General features: G+C 35.6%; 1 protein-coding gene across 7 annotated transcripts in view; it reads right to left on the reverse strand.

Moving 5' to 3' along the window:
- Nucleotides 1-20,943, reverse strand: part of nexmifb (neurite extension and migration factor b) — a 175,857-nt gene that overhangs the window by 32,869 nt on the left and 122,045 nt on the right. The window lies entirely within an intron of this gene.

Below are 20,943 nucleotides of genomic sequence, written 5' to 3' on the forward strand. Positions count from 1 at the left end.
AGTTATTGTGTGAAGGCGATGGCCTTCACACATATGTTATTCTACACCATTCTCTATTATTATTATTATTGTGTGAAGGCGATGGCCTTCACACATATGTTATTCTACACCATTCTCTATTATTGTGTGAAGGCGATGGCCTTCACACATATGTTATTCTACACCATTCTCTATTATTATTATTGTGTGAAGGCGATGGCCTTCACACATATGTTATTCTACACCATTCTCTATTATTGTGTGAAGGCGATGGCCTTCACACATATGTTATTCTACACCATTCTCTATTATTATTATTATTATTATTATTATTATTATATTTTATTCTCCACACTTTTTTGTCCCGCTTCTTCTTCCACATAGTTCATCCGATTCACTCCGTTCCACTTTTGACGCGTTCCAAATATTCACGAGATGAGCGCTTCCATTTTTCTCGTTCCGAAAATTTTCCGATTTCGCAAAATTCGCGAACTTACGACAAATTTTTCCCCATTCATTCTTAATGGCAGATTCGACATTTCACATTTACATCATTCCACTTTTTTCTACATTCTTCAACCGATTCAACTCATTCCAACTTTCAACTGTTCATCTTTTGCCTACCTATTCCACAACTTCCCACTTACCAAAAATTCCAAATTTGAAATTCAACCAAATTCTCCAAAATTTCGTTTTTCCACTCTAACTTTTACGTTTTTCAACCGATTCAACCCATTCGAACTTTCAACTGTTCATCTTTTTCTAACTATTCCACAACTTCCAACTTATGAAAAATTCCAAATTTTCAAATTTAGAATTCAACCAAATTCTCAAAAATTTTGTTTTTCTACTCTAATTTCTACATTTTTCAACCGATTCAACTCATTCCAACTTTCAACTGTTCATGTTTTGCCTACCTATTACACAACTTCCCGTTTACCAAAAATTCCAAATTTGAAATTCAACCAAATCTTTCTAAATTTCGTTTTTCTACTCTAATTTCTACATTGTTCGACCGATTCAACTCATTCCAACTTTCAACTGTTCATCTTTTGCCTATCTATTCCACAACTTCCCACTTACCAAAAATTCCATATTTGAAATTCAACCAAATTCTCCAACATTTTGTTTTTCTACTCTAATTTCTACATTGTTCAACCGATTCAACCCATTCCAACTTTCAACTCTTCATCTTTTGCCTACCTATTCCACAACTTCCGACTTACCAAAAATTCCAAATTTGAAATTCAACCAAAATCTCCAAAATTTCGTTTTTCTACTGTAATTTCTACATTGTTCAACCGATTCAACCCATTCCAACTTTCAACTGTTCATCTTTTGCCTACCTATTCCACAACTTCCCACTTACCAAAATTTAAACATTAAAAATTTGAAATTCAACCAAATTCTCAAACATTTTGTTTTTCTACTCTAATCTTTACATTGTGCAACCGATTCAATCCATTCCAACTTTCAACTTTTCATCTTTTGCTTACCTATTTCACAACTTCCCACTTACCAATAATTCCATATTTGAAATTCAACCAAATTCTCCAAAATTTCGTTTTTCCACTCTAACTTTTACATTTTTCAACCGATTCAACCCATTCCAACTTTCAACTGTTCATCTTTTTCTAACTATTCCACAACTTCCAACTTATGAAAAATTCCAAATTTTCAAATTTGGAATTCAACCAAATTCTCAAAAATCTTGTTTTTCTACTCTAATTTCTACATTTTTCAACCGATTCAACTCATTCCAACTTTCAACTGTTCATGTTTTGCCTACCTATTCCACAACTTCCCACTTACCAAAAATTCCATATTTGAAATTCAACCAAATTCTCCATTATTTTGTTTTTCTACTCTAATTTCTACATTTTTTAACCGATTCAACCCATTCCAACTTTCAACTCTTCATCTTTTGCCTACCTATTCCACAACTTCCGACTTACCAAAAATTCCAAATTTGGAATTCAACCAAATTCTCAAAAATTTTGTTTTTCTACTCTAATTTCTACATTTTTTAACCGATTCAACCCATTCCAACTTTCAACTCTTCATCTTTTGCCTACCTATTCCATAACTTCCCACTTACCAAAAAATTACATATTTGAAATTCAACCAAATTCGCCAACATTTTGTTTTTCTACTCTAATTTCTACATTGTTCAACCGATTCAACCCATTCCAACTTTCAACTCTTCATCTTTTGCCTACCTATTCCACAACTTCCCACTTACCAAAAATTCCAAATTTGAAATTCAACCAAAATCTCCAAAATTTCGTTTTTCTACTGTAATTTCTACATTGTTCAACCGATTCAACCCATTCCAACTTTCAACTCTTCATCTTTTGCCTACCTATTCCACAACTTCCCACTTACCAAAAATTAAAAATTAAAAATTTGAAATTCAACCAAATTCTCAAACATTTTGTTTTTCTACTCTAATCTTTACATTGTGCAACCGATTCAATCCATTCCAACTTTCAACTTTTCATCTTTTGCTTACCTATTTCACAACTTCCCACTTACCAAAAATTCCAAATTTGAAATTCAACCAAATTCTGCAAAACTTCGTTTTTCGACTCTAATTTGTACATTTTTCAACCGATTCAACCCATTCCAACTTTCAACTCTTCATCTTTTGCCTACGTATTACACAACTTCCCACTTACCAAAAATCCCAAATTTGAAATTCAACCAAATTCTCCAAAATTTCGTTTTTCTACTCTCATTTCTACATTTCTCTACCGATTCAACCCATTCCAACTTTCAACTGTTCATCTTTTGCTTACCTATTCCACAACTTCCCCTTACAAAAAATTCCAAATTTTGAAATTTGAAATTCAACCAAATTCTCCAAAAATGTGTTTTTCTACTCTAATTTTCACATTGTTCAACCGATTCAACTCATTCCAACTTTCAACTCTTCATCTTTTTCCTACCTATTCCCCAAATTTCCACTTGCCATAAATTCCACATTTTAAGATTTTAAACTCAACCAAATTCTCCAAAATTCTGAAATTCCACCAAATTCTCCAAAATTCCGTTTTTCACCTCTATTTTCTACATTTCTCAAGTAATTCAACTCGTTTCAGCATAATTCGCCAGCATTCCCCAAGAAGTGATTCAAAGTCTTCGCCTTCACACGCAATTTCTCCAGAAATTGCATTTTCTAGTTATTATTATTCTTCTATTTTATTCCCGCCACTTTTTTGTCCCGCTTCTTCTTCCACATAATTCATCCGATTCACTCCGTTCCACTTTTGATGTATTCCAAATATTCACGAGATGAGCGCTTCCATTTTTCTCGTTCCGAAAATTTTCCGATTTCGCGAAATTCGCGAATTTACGACAAATTTTTCCCCATTCATTCTCACTGGCAGATTCGACAATTCACATTTACGTCATTCCCCTTTTAAATTCACCTCATTCAGCACATTCAAACCACATTCGGAATGATTCTCGACATTCCCAAAATTCCCAAATTCAAAAATTTCACGTTTTCACGTTAAAAATTTCGATAAATTTCACAAAATTCCGTTTTTCACCTCTAATTTCTACATTTTTTGACCGATTCAACCCATTCCAACTTTCAACTGTTAATCTTTTCATTCAGCATCATTCCCCAAGAAGTGATTCAAAGTCTTCGCCTTCACACGCAATTTCTCCAGAAATTGCATTTTCTAGTTATTATTATTCTTCTATTTTATTCCCGCCACTTTTTTGTCCCGCTTCTTCTTCCACATAATTCATCCGATTCACTCCGTTCCACTTTTGACGTATTCCAAATATTCACGAGATGAGCGCTTCCATTTTTCTCGTTCCGAAAATTTTCCGATTTCGCAAAATTCGCGAATTTACGACAAATTTTTCCCCATTCATTCTCAATGGCAGATTCGACATTTCACATTTACGTCATTCCCCTTTTAAATTCACCTCATTCAGCACATTCAAACCACATTCGGAATGATTCTCGACATTCCCAAAATTCCCAAATTCAAAAATTTCACGTTTTCACGTTAAAAATTTCGACAAAATTTCACAAAATTCCGTTTTTCACTTCTAATTTCTACATTTTTTGACCGATTCAGCCCATTCCAACTTTCAACTGTTCATCTTTTCATTCGGCATCATTCCCCAAGAAGTGATTCAAAGTCTTCGCCTTCACACGCAATTTCTCCAGAAATTGCATTTTCTAGTTATTGTGTGAAGGCGATGGCCTTCACACATATGTTATTCTACACCATTCTCTATTATTATTATTATTATTATTATTATATTTTATTCTCCACACTTTTTTGTCCCGCTTCTTCTTCCACATAATTCATCCGATTCACTCCGTTCCACTTTTGACGTATTCCAAATATTCACGAGATGAGCGCTTCCATTTTTCTCGTTCCGAAAATTTTCCGATTTCGCAAAATTCGCGAATTTACGACAAATTTTTCCCCATTCATTCTCAATGGCAGATTCGACATTTCACATTTACGTCATTCCACTTTTTTCTACATTGTTCAACCGATTCAACTCATTCCAACTTTCAACTGTTCATCTTTTGCCTACCTATTCCACAACTTCCCACTTCCCAAAAATTCCAAATTTGAAATTCAACCAAATTCTCCAAAATTTCGTTTTTCCACTCTAACTTTTACGTTTTTCAACCGATTCAACCCATTCCAACTTTCAACTGTTCATCTTTTTCTAACTATTCCACAACTTCCAACTTATGAAAAATTCCAAATTTTCAAATTTGGAATTCAACCAAATTCTCAAAAATTTTGTTTTTCTACTCTAATTTCTACATTTTTCAACTGATTCAACTCATTCCAACTTTCAACTGTTCATGTTTTGCCTACCTATTCCACAACTTCCCACTTACCAAAAATTCCATATTTGAAATTCAACCAAATTCTCCAACATTTTGTTTTTCTACTCTAATTTCTACATTTTTTAACCGATTCAACTCATTCCAACTTTCAACTGTTCATGTTTTGCCTACCTATTCCACAACTTCCCGTTTACCAAAAATTCCAAATTTGAAATTCAACCAAATTCTCCAAAATTTCGTTTTTCTACTGTAATTTCTACATTGTTCAACCGATTCAACCCATTCCAACTTTCAACTCTTCATCTTTTGCCTACCTATTCCACAACTTCCCACTTACCAAAAATTAAAAATTAAAAATTTGAAATTCAACCAAATTCTCAAACATTTTGTTTTTCTACTCTAATCTTTACATTGTGCAACCGATTCAATCCATTCCAACTTTCAACTTTTCATCTTTTGCTTACCTATTTCACAACTTCCCACTTACCAAAAATTCCAAATTTGAAATTCAACCAAATTCGGAAAAATTTCGTTTTTCGACTCTAATTTGTACATTTTTCAACCGATTCAACCCATTCCAACTTTCAACTCTTCATCTTTTTCCTACCTATTCCCCAAATTTCCACTTGCCATAAATTCCACATTTTAAGATTTTAAACTCAACCAAATTCTCCAAAATTCTGAAATTCCACCAAATTCTCCAAAATTCCGTTTTTCACCTCTATTTTCTACATTTCTCAAGTAATTCAACTCGTTTCAGCATAATTCGCCAGCATTCGCCAAGAAGTGATTCAAAGTCTTCGCCTTCACACGCAATTTCTCCAGAAATTGCATTTTCTAGTTATTATTATTCTTCTATTTTATTCTCCACACTTTTTTGTCCCGCTTCTTCTTCCACATAGTTCATCCGATTCACTCCGTTCCACTTTTGACGTGTTCCAAATATTCACGAGATGAGCGCTTCCATTTTTCTCGTTCCGAAAATTTTCCGATTTCGCAAAATTCGCGAACTTACGACAAATTTTTCCCCATTCATTCTTAATGGCAGATTCGACATTTCACATTTACATCATTCCACTTTGTTCTACATTGTTCAACCGATTCAACTCATTCCAACTTTCAACTGTTCATCTTTTGCCTACCTATTCCACAACTTCCCACTTACCAAAAATTCCAAATTTGAAATTCAACCAAATTCTCCAAAATTTCGTTTTTCCACTCTAACTTTTACGTTTTTCAACCGATTCAACCCATTCCAACTTTCAACTGTTCATCTTTTTCTAACTATTCCACAACTTCCAACTTATGAAAAATTCCAAATTTTCAAATTTGGAATTCAACCAAATTCTCAAAAATTTTGTTTTTCTACTCTAATTTCTACATTTTTCAACCGATTCAACTCATTCGAACTTTCAACTGTTCATGTTTTGCCTACCTATTCCACAACTTCCCGTTTACCAAAAATTCCAAATTTGAAATTCAACCAAATCTTTCTAAATTTCGTTTTTCTACTCTAATTTCTACATTGTTCAACCGATTCAACTCATTCCAACTTTCAACTGTTCATCTTTTGCCTATCTATTCCACAACTTCCCACTTACCAAAAATTCCATATTTGAAATTCAACCAAATTCTCCAACATTTTGTTTTTCTACTCTAATTTCTACATTGTTCAACCGATTCAACCCATTCCAACTTTCAACTCTTCATCTTTTGCCTACCTATTCCACAACTTCCGACTTACCAAAAATTCCAAATTTGAAATTCAACCAAAATCTCCAAAATTTCGTTTTTCTACTCTAATTTCTACATTGTTCAACCGATTCAACCCGTTCCAACTTTCAACTCTTCATCTTTTGCCTACCTATTCCACAACTTCCCACTTACCAAAAATTCAAAATTTGAAATTCAACCAAATTCTCAAACATTTTGTTTTTCTTTTCTAATCTTTACATTGTGCAACCGATTCAATCCATTCCAACTTTAAACTTTTCATCTTTTGCTTACCTATTTCACAACTTCCCACTTATCAAAAATTCCAAATTTGGAATTCAACCAAATTCTCAAAAATTTTGTTTTTCTACTCTAATTTCTACATTTTTTAACCGATTATTCTCATTCCAACTTTCAACTGTTCATGTTTTGCCTACCTATTCCACAACTTCCCGTTTACCAAAAATTCCAAATTTGAAATTCAACCAAATTCTCCAAAATTTCGTTTTTCTAATCTAATTTCTACATTGTTCAACCGATTCAACCCATTCCAACTTTCAACTCTTCATCTTTTGCCTACCTATTCCACAACTTCCCACTTACCAAAAATTCCATATTTGAAATTCAACCAAATTCTCCAACATTTTGTTTTTCTACTCTAATTTCTACATTGTTCAACCGATTCAACCCATTCCAACTTTCAACTCTTCATCTTTTGCCTACCTATTCCACAACTTCCGACTTACCAAAAATTCCAAATTTGAAATTCAACCAAATTCTCAAAAATTGTGTTTTTCTACTCTAATTTCCACATTTTTTAACCGATTCAACTCATTCCAACTTTCAACTGTTCATGTTTTGCCTACCTATTCCACAACTTCCCGTTTACCAAAAATTCCAAATTTGAAATTCAACCAAATTCTCCAAAATTTCGTTTTTCTAATCTAATTTCTACATTGTTCAACCGATTCAACCCATTCCAACTTTCAACTCTTCATCTTTTGCCTACCTATTCCCCAACTTCCCACTTACCAAAAATTCCATATTTGAAATTCAACCAAATTCTCCATTTTGTTTTTCTACTCTAATTTCTACATTGTTCAACCGATTCAACCCATTCCAACTTTCAACTCTTCATCTTTTGCCTACCTATTCCACAACTTCCGACTTACCAAAAATTCCAAATTTGAAATTCAACCAAAATCTCCAAAACTTCGTTTTTCTACTCTAATTTCTACATTGTTCAACCGATTCAACACGTTTCAACTTTCAACTCTTCATCTTTTGCCTACCTATTCCACAACTTCCCACTTACAAAAAATTCAAAATTTGAAATTCAACCAAATTCTCAAACATTTTGTTTTTCTTCTTTAATCTTTACATTGTGCAACCGATTCAATCCATTCCAACTTTCAACTTTTCATCTTTTGCTTACCTATTTCACAACTTCCCACTTACAAAAAATTCCAAATTTGAAATTCAACCAAATTCTGCGAAATTTCATTTTTCTACTCTAATTTGTACATTTTTCAACCGATTCAACCCATTCCAACTTTCAACTCATCTTTTGCCTACGTATTACACAACTTCCCACTTACCAAAAATCCCAAATTTGAAATTCAACCAAATTCTCCAAAATTTTGTTTTTCTACTCTCATTTCTACATTTCTCTACCGATTCAACCCATTCCAACTTTCAACTCTTCATCTTTTCTTACCTATTCCACAACTTTCCCTTACAAAAAATTCCAAATTTTGAATTTTGAAATTCAACCAAATTCTCCAAAAATGTGTTTTTCTACTCTAATTTTCACATTGTTGAACCGATTCAACCCATTCCAACTTTCAACTCTTCATCTTTTTCCTACCTATTCCCCAAATTTCCACTTGCCATAAATTCCACATTTTAAGATTTTAAACTCAACCAAATTCTCCAAAATTCTGAAATTCCACCAAATTCTCCAAAATTCCGTTTTTCACCTCTATTTTCTACATTTCTCAAGTAATTCAACTCGTTTCAGCATAATTCGCCAGCATTCGCCAAGAAGTGATTCAAAGTCTTCGCCTTCACACGCAATTTCTCCAGAAATTGCATTTTCTAGTTATTATTATTCTTCTATTTTATTCCCGCCACTTTTTTGTCCCGCTTCTTCTTCCACATAATTCATCCGATTCACTCCGTTCCACTTTTGACGTATTCCAAATATTCACGAGATGAGCGCTTCCATTTTTCTCGTTCCGAAAATTTTCCGATTTCGCAAAATTCGCGAATTTACGACAAATTTTTCCCCATTCATTCTCAATGGCAGATTCGACATTTCACATTTACGTCATTCCCCTTTTAAATTCACCTCATTCAGCACATTCAAACCACATTCGGAATGATTCTCGACATTCCCAAAATTCCCAAATTCAAAAATTTCACGTTTTCACGTTAAAAATTCCGACAAAATTTCACGAAATTTCGTTTTTCACCTCTAGTTTCTACATTTTTCAACCGATTCAACCCATTCCAATTTTCAACTGTTCATCTTTTGCCTGCCTATTCCACAACTTCTCACCTACCAAAAATTTCAAATTTGAAATTCAACCAAATTCTCCAAAATTTCGTTTTTCTACTCTAACTTCTACGTTTTTCAACCGATTCAACCCATTCCAACTTTCAACTGTTCATCTTTTGCCTACCTATTCCACACCTTCCCACTTACCAAAATTTCCAAATTTTCAATTTTGAAATTCAACCAAATTCTACAAAATTTGGTTTTTCTACTCTAATTTCTACATTTTTCAACCGATTCAACCCATTCCAACTTTATTCACTTTGGTCACCTCATCCTTACCATATTCACCCCCTTCACCCCCACTTCCACTATGCTTACACAATTCAACCCTTGACCCCAAATTCCAGTGTGGCGGCCATCTTGGATTGACCCTGAAGTGCTCCCAATGACCCTAGAATGAACTGGAAGTGCCCCAAATCGAACCGGAAGTGACCTTAGGTAAACAGGAAGTGACCTTAGGTAAACAGGAAGTGACCTCAGGTAAACCGGAAGTGACCCCAAATCAAACCGGAAGTGACCTTTTTAAACCGGAAGTGACCCGAAATAAACCGGAAGTGACCTCAGCTAGACCGGAAGTGCCTCTATTCAAACCGGAAGTGACCCAAATAGACCGGAAGTGACCCAAATCAACCCGGAAGTGAACTTATTTCAACATTAACTGCCCTAAATAGCTACATTAGGCGCTAACTTTGGCTTTTTTTGTCCGATTGAACCCGTTTCAACATTTTAACCCCAAAAGTGAACCTCCTGAAGCTGTTTTTTTACGTTTTGTTCCAAATTTCAAAATATTTTGGCGCAATTGCTTTTTCTTTTAATTCCCATTCATTCTCTATGGGGATTCAACATTTGCTCTCACTTCTACATTTTTTAACCGATTCAACCCGTTCCAACATTCAACTGTTCATCCTTTGCCTGCCTATTCCACAACTTTCCACTTACCAAAAATTCTCTACAATTTCGTTTTTCTACTCTTTTTTCCACATTTTTCAACCGATTCAACCCATTCCAACTTTATTCACTTTGTTTACCTTATGCTTACCATATTCACCTCCTTCACCCACACTTCCAGTGTGGCGGCCATCTTGGATTGACCCGGAAGTGCCCCCAATGAACCCAGAATGTACCGGAAGTGCCCCATATCAAACCGCAAGTGACCTTAGGTAAACAGGAAGTGACCTTAGGTAAACCGGAAGTGACCCCAAATCAAACCGGAAGTGACCTTTTTAAACCGGAAGTGACCTTTTTAAACCGGAAGTGACCCCAAATAAACCGGAAGTGACCTCAGCTAGACCGGAAGTGCCTCTACTCAAACCGGAAGTGACCCAAATAGACCGGAAGTGACCCAAATCAACCCGGAAGTGAACTTATTTCAACATTAACTGCCCTAAATAGCTACATTAGGCGCTAACTTTTGCATTTTTTGTCCGATAGAACCCGTTTCAACATTTTAACCCCAAAAGTGAACCTCCTGAAGCTGTTTTTTTACGTTTTGTTCCAAATTTCAAAATATTTTGGCGCAATTGCTTTTTCTTTTAATTCCAATTCATTCTCTATGGGGATTCAACATTTGCTCTCGCTTCTACATTTTTTAACTGATTCAACCCGTTCCAACATTCAACTGTTCATCCTTTGCCTGCCTATTCCACAACTTTCCACTTACCAAAAATTCTCTACAATTTCGTTTTTCTACTCTTTTTTCCACATTTTTCAACCGATTCAACCCATTCCAACTTTATTCACTTTGTTTACCTTATGCTTACCATATTCACCTGCTTCACCCACACTTCCAGTGTGGCGGCCATCTTGGATTGACCCGGACGTGCCCCCAATGAACCCAGAATGTACCGGAAGTGCCCCATATCAAACCGCAAGTGACCTTAGGTAAACAGGAAGTGACCTTAGGTAAACCGGAAGTGACCCCAAATCAAACCGGAAGTGACCTTTTTAAACCGGAAGTGACCTTTTTAAACCGGAAGTGACCCCAAATAAACCGGAAGTGACCTCAGCTGGACCGGAAGTGCCTCTAATCAGACCGGAAGTGACCCAAATAGACCGGAAGTGACCCAAATCAACCCGGAAGTAAACTTATTTCAACATTAACTGCCATAAATAGCTACATTAGGCGCTAACTTTTGCATTTTTTGTCCGATTGAACCCGTTTCAACATTTTAACCCCAAAAGTGAACCTCCTGAAGTTGTTTTTTTACGTTTTGTTCCAAATTTCAAAATATTTTGGCGCAATTGCTTTTTCTTTTAATTCCCATTCATTCTCTATGGGGATTCAACATTTGCTCTCACTTCTACATTTTTTAACCGATTCAACCCGTTCCAACATTCAACTGTTCATCCTTTGCCTGCCTATTCCACAACTTTCCACTTACCAAAAATTCCAAAAATCAAATTTGAAATTCAACCATATTCTCAAAAATTTAGTATTACACTTCTATTTTCCACATTTCTCAAGAAATTCAACTCATTTCAACATCATTCGGCATCATTCCCCAAGAAGTGATTCAAAGTCTTCGCCTTCACACGCAATTTCTCCAGAAATTGCATTTTCTAGTTGTGTGAAGGCGATGGCCTTCACACATATGTTATTCTACACCATTCTCTATTATTATTGTGTGAAGGCGATGGCCTTCACACATATGTTATTCTACACCATTCTCTATTATTATTATTGTGTGAAGGCGATGGCCTTCACACATATGTTATTCTACACCATTCTCTATTATTATTATTATTATTATTCTTCTATTTTATTCTCCACACTTTTTTGTCCCGCTTCTTCTTCCACATAGTTCATCCGATTCACTCCGTTCCACTTTTGATGTATTCCAAATATTCACGAGATGAGCGCTTCCATTTTTCTCGTTCCGAAAATTTTCCGATTTCGCAAAATTCGCGAATTTACGACAAATTTTTCCCCATTCATTCTCAATGGCAGATTCGACATTTCACATTTACGTCATTCCCCTTTTAAATTCACCTCATTCAGCACATTCAAACCACATTCGGAATGATTCTCGACATTCCCAAAATTCCCAAATTCAAAAATTTCACGTTTTCACGTTAAAAATTCCGACAAAATTTCACGAAATTTCGTTTTTCACCTCTAATTTCTACATTTTTCGACCGATTCAACCCGTTCCAACTTCCAACTGTTCATCTTTTGCCTACCTATTCCACAACTTCCCACTTACAAAAAAATTCCAAATTTTCAAATTTGAAATTCAACCAAATTCTTCGTAATTTCGTTTTTCTACTCTAATTTCTACATTTTTCAACCGATTCAACCCATTCCAACTTTCAACTGTTCATCTTTTGCCTGCCTATTCCACAACTTCTCACCTATCAAAAATTCCAAAATTTCAAATTTGAAATTCAACCGAATTCTCCAAAATTTCGTTTTTCTACTCTAACTTCTACGTTTTTCAACCGATTCAACCCATTCCAACTTTCAACTGTTCATCTTTTGCCTACCTATTCCACACCTTCCCACTTACCAAAATTTCCAAATTTTCAATTTTGAAATTCAACCAAATTCTACAAAATTTGGTTTTTCTACTCTAATTTCTACATTTTTCAACCGATTCAACCCATTCCAACTTTATTCACTTTGGTCACCTCATCCTTACCATATTCACCCCCTTCACCCCCACTTCCACTATGCTTACAAAATTCAACCCTTGACCCCCACTTCCAGTGTGGCGGCCATCTTGGATTGACCCTGAAGTGCTCCCAATGAACCTAGAATGAACCGGAAGTGGCCCAAATCAAACCGGAAGTGACCTTAGGTAAACAGGAAGTGACCTCAGGTAAACCGGAAGTGACCCCAAATCAAACCGGAAGTGACCTTTTTAAACCGGAAGTGACCTTTTTAAACCGGAAGTGACCCCAAATAAACCGGAAGTGACCTCAGCTGGACCGGAAGTGCCTCTAATCAGACCGGAAGTGACCCAAATGGACCGGAAGTGACCCAAATCAACCCGGAAGTGAACTTATTTCAACATTAACTGCCATAAATAGCTACATTAGGCGCTAACTTTTGCATTTTTTGTCCGATTGAACCCGTTTCAACATTTTAACCCCAAAAGTGAACCTCCTGAAGCTGTTTTTTTACGTTTTGTTCCAAATTTCAAAATATTTTGGCGCAATTGCTTTTTCTTTTAATTCCCATTCATTCTCTATGGGGATTCAACATTTGCTCTCACTTCTACATTTTTTAACCGATTCAACCCGTTCCAACATTCAACTGTTCATCCTTTGCCTGCCTATTCCACAACTTTCCACTTACCAAAAATTCCAAAAATCAAATTGGAAATTCAACCATATTCTCAAAAATTTAGTATTACACTTCTATTTTCCACATTTCTCAAGAAATTCAACTCATTTCAACATCATTCGGCATCATTCCCCAAGAAGTGATTCAAAGTCTTCGCCTTCACACGCAATTTCTCCAGAAATTGCATTTTCTAGTTATTATTATTCTTCTATTTTATTCTCCACACTTTTTTGTCCCGCTTCTTCTTCCACATAATTCATCCGATTCACTCCGTTCCACTTTTCACGTATTCCAAATATTCACGAGATGAGCGCTTCCATTTTTCTCGTTCCGAAAATTTTCCGATTTCGCAAAATTCGCGAATTTACGACAAATTTTTCCCCATTCATTCTCAATGGCAGATTCTACATTTCACATTTACGTCATTCCCCGTTTAAATTCACCTCATTCAGCACATTCAATCCACATTCGGAATGATTCTCGACATTCCCAAAATTCCCAAATTCAAAAATTTCACGTTTTCACGTTAAAAATTCCGACAAAATTTCACGAAATTTCGTTTTTCACCTCTAGTTTCTACATTTTTCAACCGATTCAACCCATTCCAATTTTCAACTGTTCATCTTTTGCCTGCCTATTCCACAACTTCTCACCTACCAAAAATTCCAAAATTTCAAATTTGAAATTCAACCAAATTCTCCAAAATTTCGTTTTTCTACTCTAACTTCTACGTTTTTCAACCGATTCAACCCATTCCAACTTTCAACTGTTCATCTTTTGCCTACCTATTCCACACCTTCCCACTTACCAAAATTTCCAAATTTTCAATTTTGGAATTCAACCAAATTCTACAAAATTTGGTTTTTCTACTCTAATTTCTACATTTTTCAACCGATTCAACCCATTCCAACTTTATTCACTTTGGTCACCCCATCCTTACCATATTCACCCCCTTCACCCCCACTTCCACTATGCTTACACAATTCAACCCTTGACCCCCACTTCCAGTGTGGCGGCCATCTTGGATTAACCCTGAAGTGCTCCCAATGACCCTAGAATGAACCGGAAGTGCCCCAAATCGAACCGGAAGTGACCTTAGGTAAACAGGAAGTGACCTTAGGTAAACCGGAAGTGACCCCAAATCAAACCGGAAGTGACCTTTTTAAACCGGAAGTGACCTTTTTAAACCGGAAGTGACCCCAAATAAACCGGAAGTGACCTCAGCTGGACCGGAAGTGCCTCTAATCAGACCGGAAGTGACCCAAATAGACCGGAAGTGACCCAAATCAACCCGGAAGTGGACTTATTTCAACATTAACTGCCATAAATAGCTACATTAGGCGCTAACTTTTGCATTTTTTGTCCGATTGAACCCGTTTCAACATTTTAACCCCAAAAGTGAACCTCCTGAAGCTGTTTTTTTACGTTTTGTTCCAAATTTCAAAATATTTTGGCGCAATTGCTTTTTCTTTTAATTCCCATTCATTCTCTATGGGGATTCAACATTTGCTCTCACTTCTACATTTTTTAACCGATTCAACCCGTTCCAACATTCAACTGTTCATCCTTTGCCTGCCTATTCCACAACTTTCCACTTACCAAAAATTCCAAAAATCAAATTTGAAATTCAACCATATTCTCAAAAATTTAGTATTACACTTCTATTTTCCACATTTCTCAAGAAATTCAACTCATTTCAACATCATTCGGCATCATTCCCCAAGAAGTGATTCAAAGTCTTCGCCTTCACACGCAATTTCTCCAGAAATTGCATTTTCTAGTTATTATTATTATTCTTCTATTTTATTCTCCACACTTTTTTGTCCCGCTTCTTCTTCCACATAATTCATCCGATTCACTCCGTTCCACTTTTCACGTATTCCAAATATTCACGAGATGAGCGCTTCCATTTTTCTCGTTCCGAAAATTTTCCGATTTCGCAAAATTCGCGAATTTACGACAAATTTTTCCCCATTCATTCTCAATGGCAGATTCTACATTTCACATTTACGTCATTCCCCGTTTAAATTCACCTCATTCAGCACATTCAATCCACATTCGGAATGATTCTCGACATTCCCAAAATTCCCAAATTCAAAAATTTCACGTTTTCACGTTAAAAATTCCGACAAAATTTCACGAAATTTCGTTTTTCACCTCTAGTTTCTACATTTTTCAACCGATTCAACCCATTCCAATTTTCAACTGTTCATCTTTTGCCTGCCTATTCCACAACTTCTCACCTACCAAAAATTCCAAAATTTCAAATTTGAAATTCAACCAAATTCTCCAAAATTTCGTTTTTCTACTCTAACTTCTACGTTTTTCAACCGATTCAACCCATTCCAACTTTCAACTGTTCATCTTTTGCCTACCTATTCCACACCTTCCCACTTACCAAAATTTCCAAATTTTCAATTTTGGAATTCAACCAAATTCTACAAAATTTGGTTTTTCTACTCTAATTTCTACATTTTTCAACCGATTCAACCCATTCCAACTTTATTCACTTTGGTCACCTCATCCTTACCATATTCACCCCCTTCACCCCCACTTCCACTATGCTTACACAATTCAACCCTTGACCCCCACTTCCAGTGTGGCGGCCATCTTGGATTAACCCTGAAGTGCTCCCAATGACCCTAGAATGAACCGGAAGTGCCCCAAATCGAACCGGAAGTGACCTTAGGTAAACAGGAAGTGACCTTAGGTAAACCGGAAGTGACCCCAAATCAAACCGGAAGTGACCTTTTTAAACCGGAAGTGACCTTTTTAAACCGGAAGTGACCCCAAATAAACCGGAAGTGACCTCAGCTAGACCGGAAGTGCCTCTAATCAAACCGGAAGTGACCCAAATAGACCGGAAGTGACCCAAATCAACCCGGAAGTGACCTTATTTCAACATTAACTGCCCTAAATAGCTACAATAGTAGCTAACTTTTGCATTTTTTGTCCGATTGAACCCGTTTCAACATTTTAACCCCAAAAGTTAACCTCCTGAAACTGTTTTTTTTCGTTTTGTTCCAAATTTCTAAATATTTTGGCGCAATTGCTTTTTCTTTTAATTCCCATTCATTCTCTATGGGGATTCAACATTTGCTCTAACTTCTACATTTTTTAACCAATTCAACCCGCTCCAACATTCAACTGTTCATCTTTTGCCTACCTATTCCACAACCTCCCACTTACCAAATATTCCAAACTTCAAATTTGAAATTCAACCAAATTCTCCAAAATTTGGTATTACACTTCTATTTTTCACATTTCTCAAGAAATTCAACTCATTTCAACATCATTCGGCATCATTCCCCAAGAAGTGATTCAAAGTCTTCGCCTTCACACGCAATTTCTCCAGAAATTGCATTTTCTAGTTATTATTATTATTCTATTTTATTCTCCACACTTTTTTGTCCCGCTTCTTCTTCCACATAGTTCATCCGATTCACTCCGTTCCACTTTTGATGTATTCCAAATATTCACGAGATGAGCGCTTCCATTTTTCTCGTTCCGAAAATTTTCCGATTTCGCAAAATTCGCGAATTTACGACAAATTTTTCCCCATTCATTCTCAATGGCAGATTCGACATTTCACATTTACGTCATTCCCCTTTTAAATTCACCTCATTCAGCACATTCAAACCACATTCGGAATGATTCTCGACATTCCCAAAATTCCCAAATTCAAAAATTTCACGTTTTCACGTTAAAAATTACGACAAAATTTCACGAAATTTCGTTTTTCACCTCTAATTTCTACATTTTTCGACCGATTCAACCCGTTCCAACTTCCAACTGTTCATCTTTTGCCTACCTATTCCACAACTTCCCACTTACAAAAAAATTCCAAATTTTCAAATTTGAAATTCAACCAAATTCTTCGTAATTTCGTTTTTCTACTCTAATTTCTACATTTTTTAACCGATTCAACCCATTCCAACTTTCAACTGTTCATCTTTTGCCTGCCTATTCCACAACTTCTCACCTATCAAAAATTCCAAAATTTCAAATTTGAAATTCAACCAAATTCTCCAAAATTTCGTTTTTCTACTCTAACTTCTACGTTTTTCAACCGATTCAACCCATTCCAACTTTCAACTGTTCATCTTTTGCCTACCTATTCCACACCTTCCCACTTACCAAAATTTCCAAATTTTCAATTTTGAAATTCAACCAAATTCTACAAAATTTGGTTTTTCTACTCTAATTTCTACATTTTTCAACCGATTCAACCCATTCCAACTTTATTCACTTTGGTCACCTCATCCTTACCATATTCACCCCCTTCACCCCCACTTCCACTATGCTTACAAAATTCAACCCTTGACCCCCACTTCCAGTGTGGCGGCCATCTTGGATTGACCCTGAAGTGCTCCCAATGAACCTAGAATGAACCGGAAGTGGCCCAAATCAAACCGGAAGTGACCTTAGGTAAACAGGAAGTGACCTCAGGTAAACCGGAAGTGACCCCAAATCAAACCGGAAGTGACCTTTTTAAACCGGAAGTGACCTTTTTAAACCGGAAGTGACCCCAAATAAACCGGAAGTGACCTCAGCTGGACCGGAAGTGCCTCTAATCAGACCGGAAGTGACCCAAATGGACCGGAAGTGACCCAAATCAACCCGGAAGTGAACTTATTTCAACATTAACTGCCATAAATAGCTACATTAGGCGCTAACTTTTGCATTTTTTGTCCGATTGAACCCGTTTCAACATTTTAACCCCAAAAGTGAACCTCCTGAAGCTGTTTTTTTACGTTTTGTTCCAAATTTCAAAATATTTTGGCGCAATTGCTTTTTCTTTTAATTCCCATTCATTCTCTATGGAGATTCAACATTTGCTCTCACGTCTACATTTTTTAACCGATTCAACCCGTTCCAACATTCAACTGTTCATCTTTTGCCTACCTATTCCACAACCTCCCACTTACCACAAATTCCAAACTTCAAATTTGAAATTCAACCAAATTCTCCAAAATTTAGTATTACACTTCTATTTTCCACATTTCTCAAGAAATTCAACTCATTTCAACATCATTCGCCATCATTCCCCAAGAAGTGATTCAAAGTCTTCGCCTTCACACGCAATTTCTCCAGTTATTGTGTGAAGGCGATGGCCTTCACACATATGTTATTCTACACCATTCTCTATTATTGTGTGAAGGCGATGGCCTTCACACATATGTTATTCTACACCATTCTCTATTATTATTATTATTCTTCTATTTTATTCCCGCCACTTTTTTGTCCCGCTTCTTCTTCCACATAATTCATCCGATTCACTCCGTTCCACTTTTGATGTATTCCAAATATTCACGAGATGAGCGCTTCCATTTTTCTCGTTCCGAAAATTTTCCGATTTCGCGAAATTCGCGAATTTACGACAAATTTTTCCCCATTCATTCTCAATGGCAGATTCGACAATTCACATTTACGTCATTCCCCTTTTAAATTCACCTCATTCAGCACATTCAAACCACATTCGGAATGATTCTCGACATTCCCAAAATTCCCAAATTCAAAAATTTCACGTTTTCACGTTAAAAATTTCGATAAATTTCACAAAATTCCGTTTTTCACCTCTAATTTCTACATTTTTTGACCGATTCAACCCATTCCAACTTTCAACTGTTCATCTTTTCATTCAGCATCATTCCCCAAGAAGTGATTCAAAGTCTTCGCCTTCACACGCAATTTCTCCAGAAATTGCATTTTCTAGTTGTGTGAAGGCGATGGCCTTCACACATATGTTATTCTACACCATTCTCTATTATTATTATTATTATTATTATTGTGTGAAGGCGATGGCCTTCACACATATGTTATTCTACACCATTCTCTATTATTATTATTATTATTATTATTATTATATTTTATTCTCCACACTTTTTTGTCCCGCTTCTTCTTCCACATAATTCATCCGATTCACTCCGTTCCACTTTTGACGTGTTCCAAATATTCACGAGATGAGCGCTTCCATTTTTCTCGTTCCGAAAATTTTCCGATTTCGCAAAATTCGCGAACTTACGACAAATTTTTCCCCATTCATTCTTAATGGCAGATTCGACATTTCACATTTACATCATTCCACTTTTTTCTACATTGTTCAACCGATTCAACTCATTCCAACTTTCAACTGTTCATCTTTTGCCTACCTATTCCACAACTTCCCACTTACCAAAAATTCCAAATTTGAAATTCAACCAAATTCTCCAAAATTTCGTTTTTCCACTCTAACTTTTACGTTTTTCAACCGATTCAACCCATTCCAACTTTCAACTGTTCATCTTTTTCTAACTATTCCACAACTTCCAACTTATGAAAAATTCCAAATTTTCAAATTTGGAATTCAACCAAATTCTCAAAAATTTTGTTTTTCTACTCTAATTTCTACATTTTTCAACCGATTCAACTCATTCCAACTTTCAAATGTTCATGTTTTGCCTACCTATTCCACAACTTCCCACTTACCAAAAATTCCATATTTGAAATTCAACCAAATTCTCCAACATTTTGTTTTTCTACTCTAATTTCTACATTTTTTAACCGATTCAACTCATTCCAACTTTCAACTGTTCATGTTTTGCCTACCTATTCCACAACTTCCCGTTTACCAAAAATTCCAAATTTGAAATTCAACCAAATTCTCCAAAATTTCGTTTTTCTAATCTAATTTCTACATTGTTCAACCGATTCAACCCATTCCAACTTTCAACTCTTCATCTTTTGCCTACCTATTCCACAACTTCCCACTTACCAAAAATTCCATATTTGAAATTCAACCAAATTCGCCAACATTTTGTTTTTCTACTCTAATTTCTACATTGTTCAACCGATTCAACCCATTCCAACTTTCAACTCTTCAACTTTTGCCTACCTATTCCACAACTTCCGACTGACCAAAAATTCCAAATTTGGAATTCAACCAAATTCTCAAAAATTTTGTTTTTCTACTCTAATTTCTACATTTTTTAACCGATTCAACTCATTCCAACTTTCAACTGTTCATGTTTTGCCTACCTATTCCACAACTTCCCGTTTACCAAAAATTCCAAATTTGAAATTCAACCAAATTCTCCAAAATTTCGTTTTTCTAATCTAATTTCTACATTGTTCAACCGATTCAACCCATTCCAACTTTCAACTCTTCATCTTTTGCCTACCTATTCCACAACTTCCCACTTACCAAAAATTCCATATTTGAAATTCAACCAAATTCTCCAACATTTTGTTTTTCTACTCTAATTTCTACATTGTTCAACCGATTCAACCCATTCCAACTTTCAACTCTTCATCTTTGGCCTACCTATTCCACAACTTCCGACTTACCAAAAATTCCAAATTTGAAATTCAACCAAAATCTCCAAAATTTTGTTTTTCTACTGTAATTTCTACATTGTTCAACCGATTCAACCCATTCCAACTTTCAACTCTTCATCTTTTGCCTACCTATTCCACAATTTCCCACTTCCCAAAAATTAAAAATTTGAAATTCAACCAAATTCTCAAACATTTTGTTTTTCTACTCTAATCTTTACATTGTGCAACCGATTCAATCCATTCCAACTTTCAACT

This window comes from Syngnathus scovelli, chromosome 1 (assembly GCF_024217435.2).
Source record: "Syngnathus scovelli strain Florida chromosome 1, RoL_Ssco_1.2, whole genome shotgun sequence".
Classification (NCBI taxonomy): domain Eukaryota; kingdom Metazoa; phylum Chordata; class Actinopteri; order Syngnathiformes; family Syngnathidae; genus Syngnathus; species Syngnathus scovelli.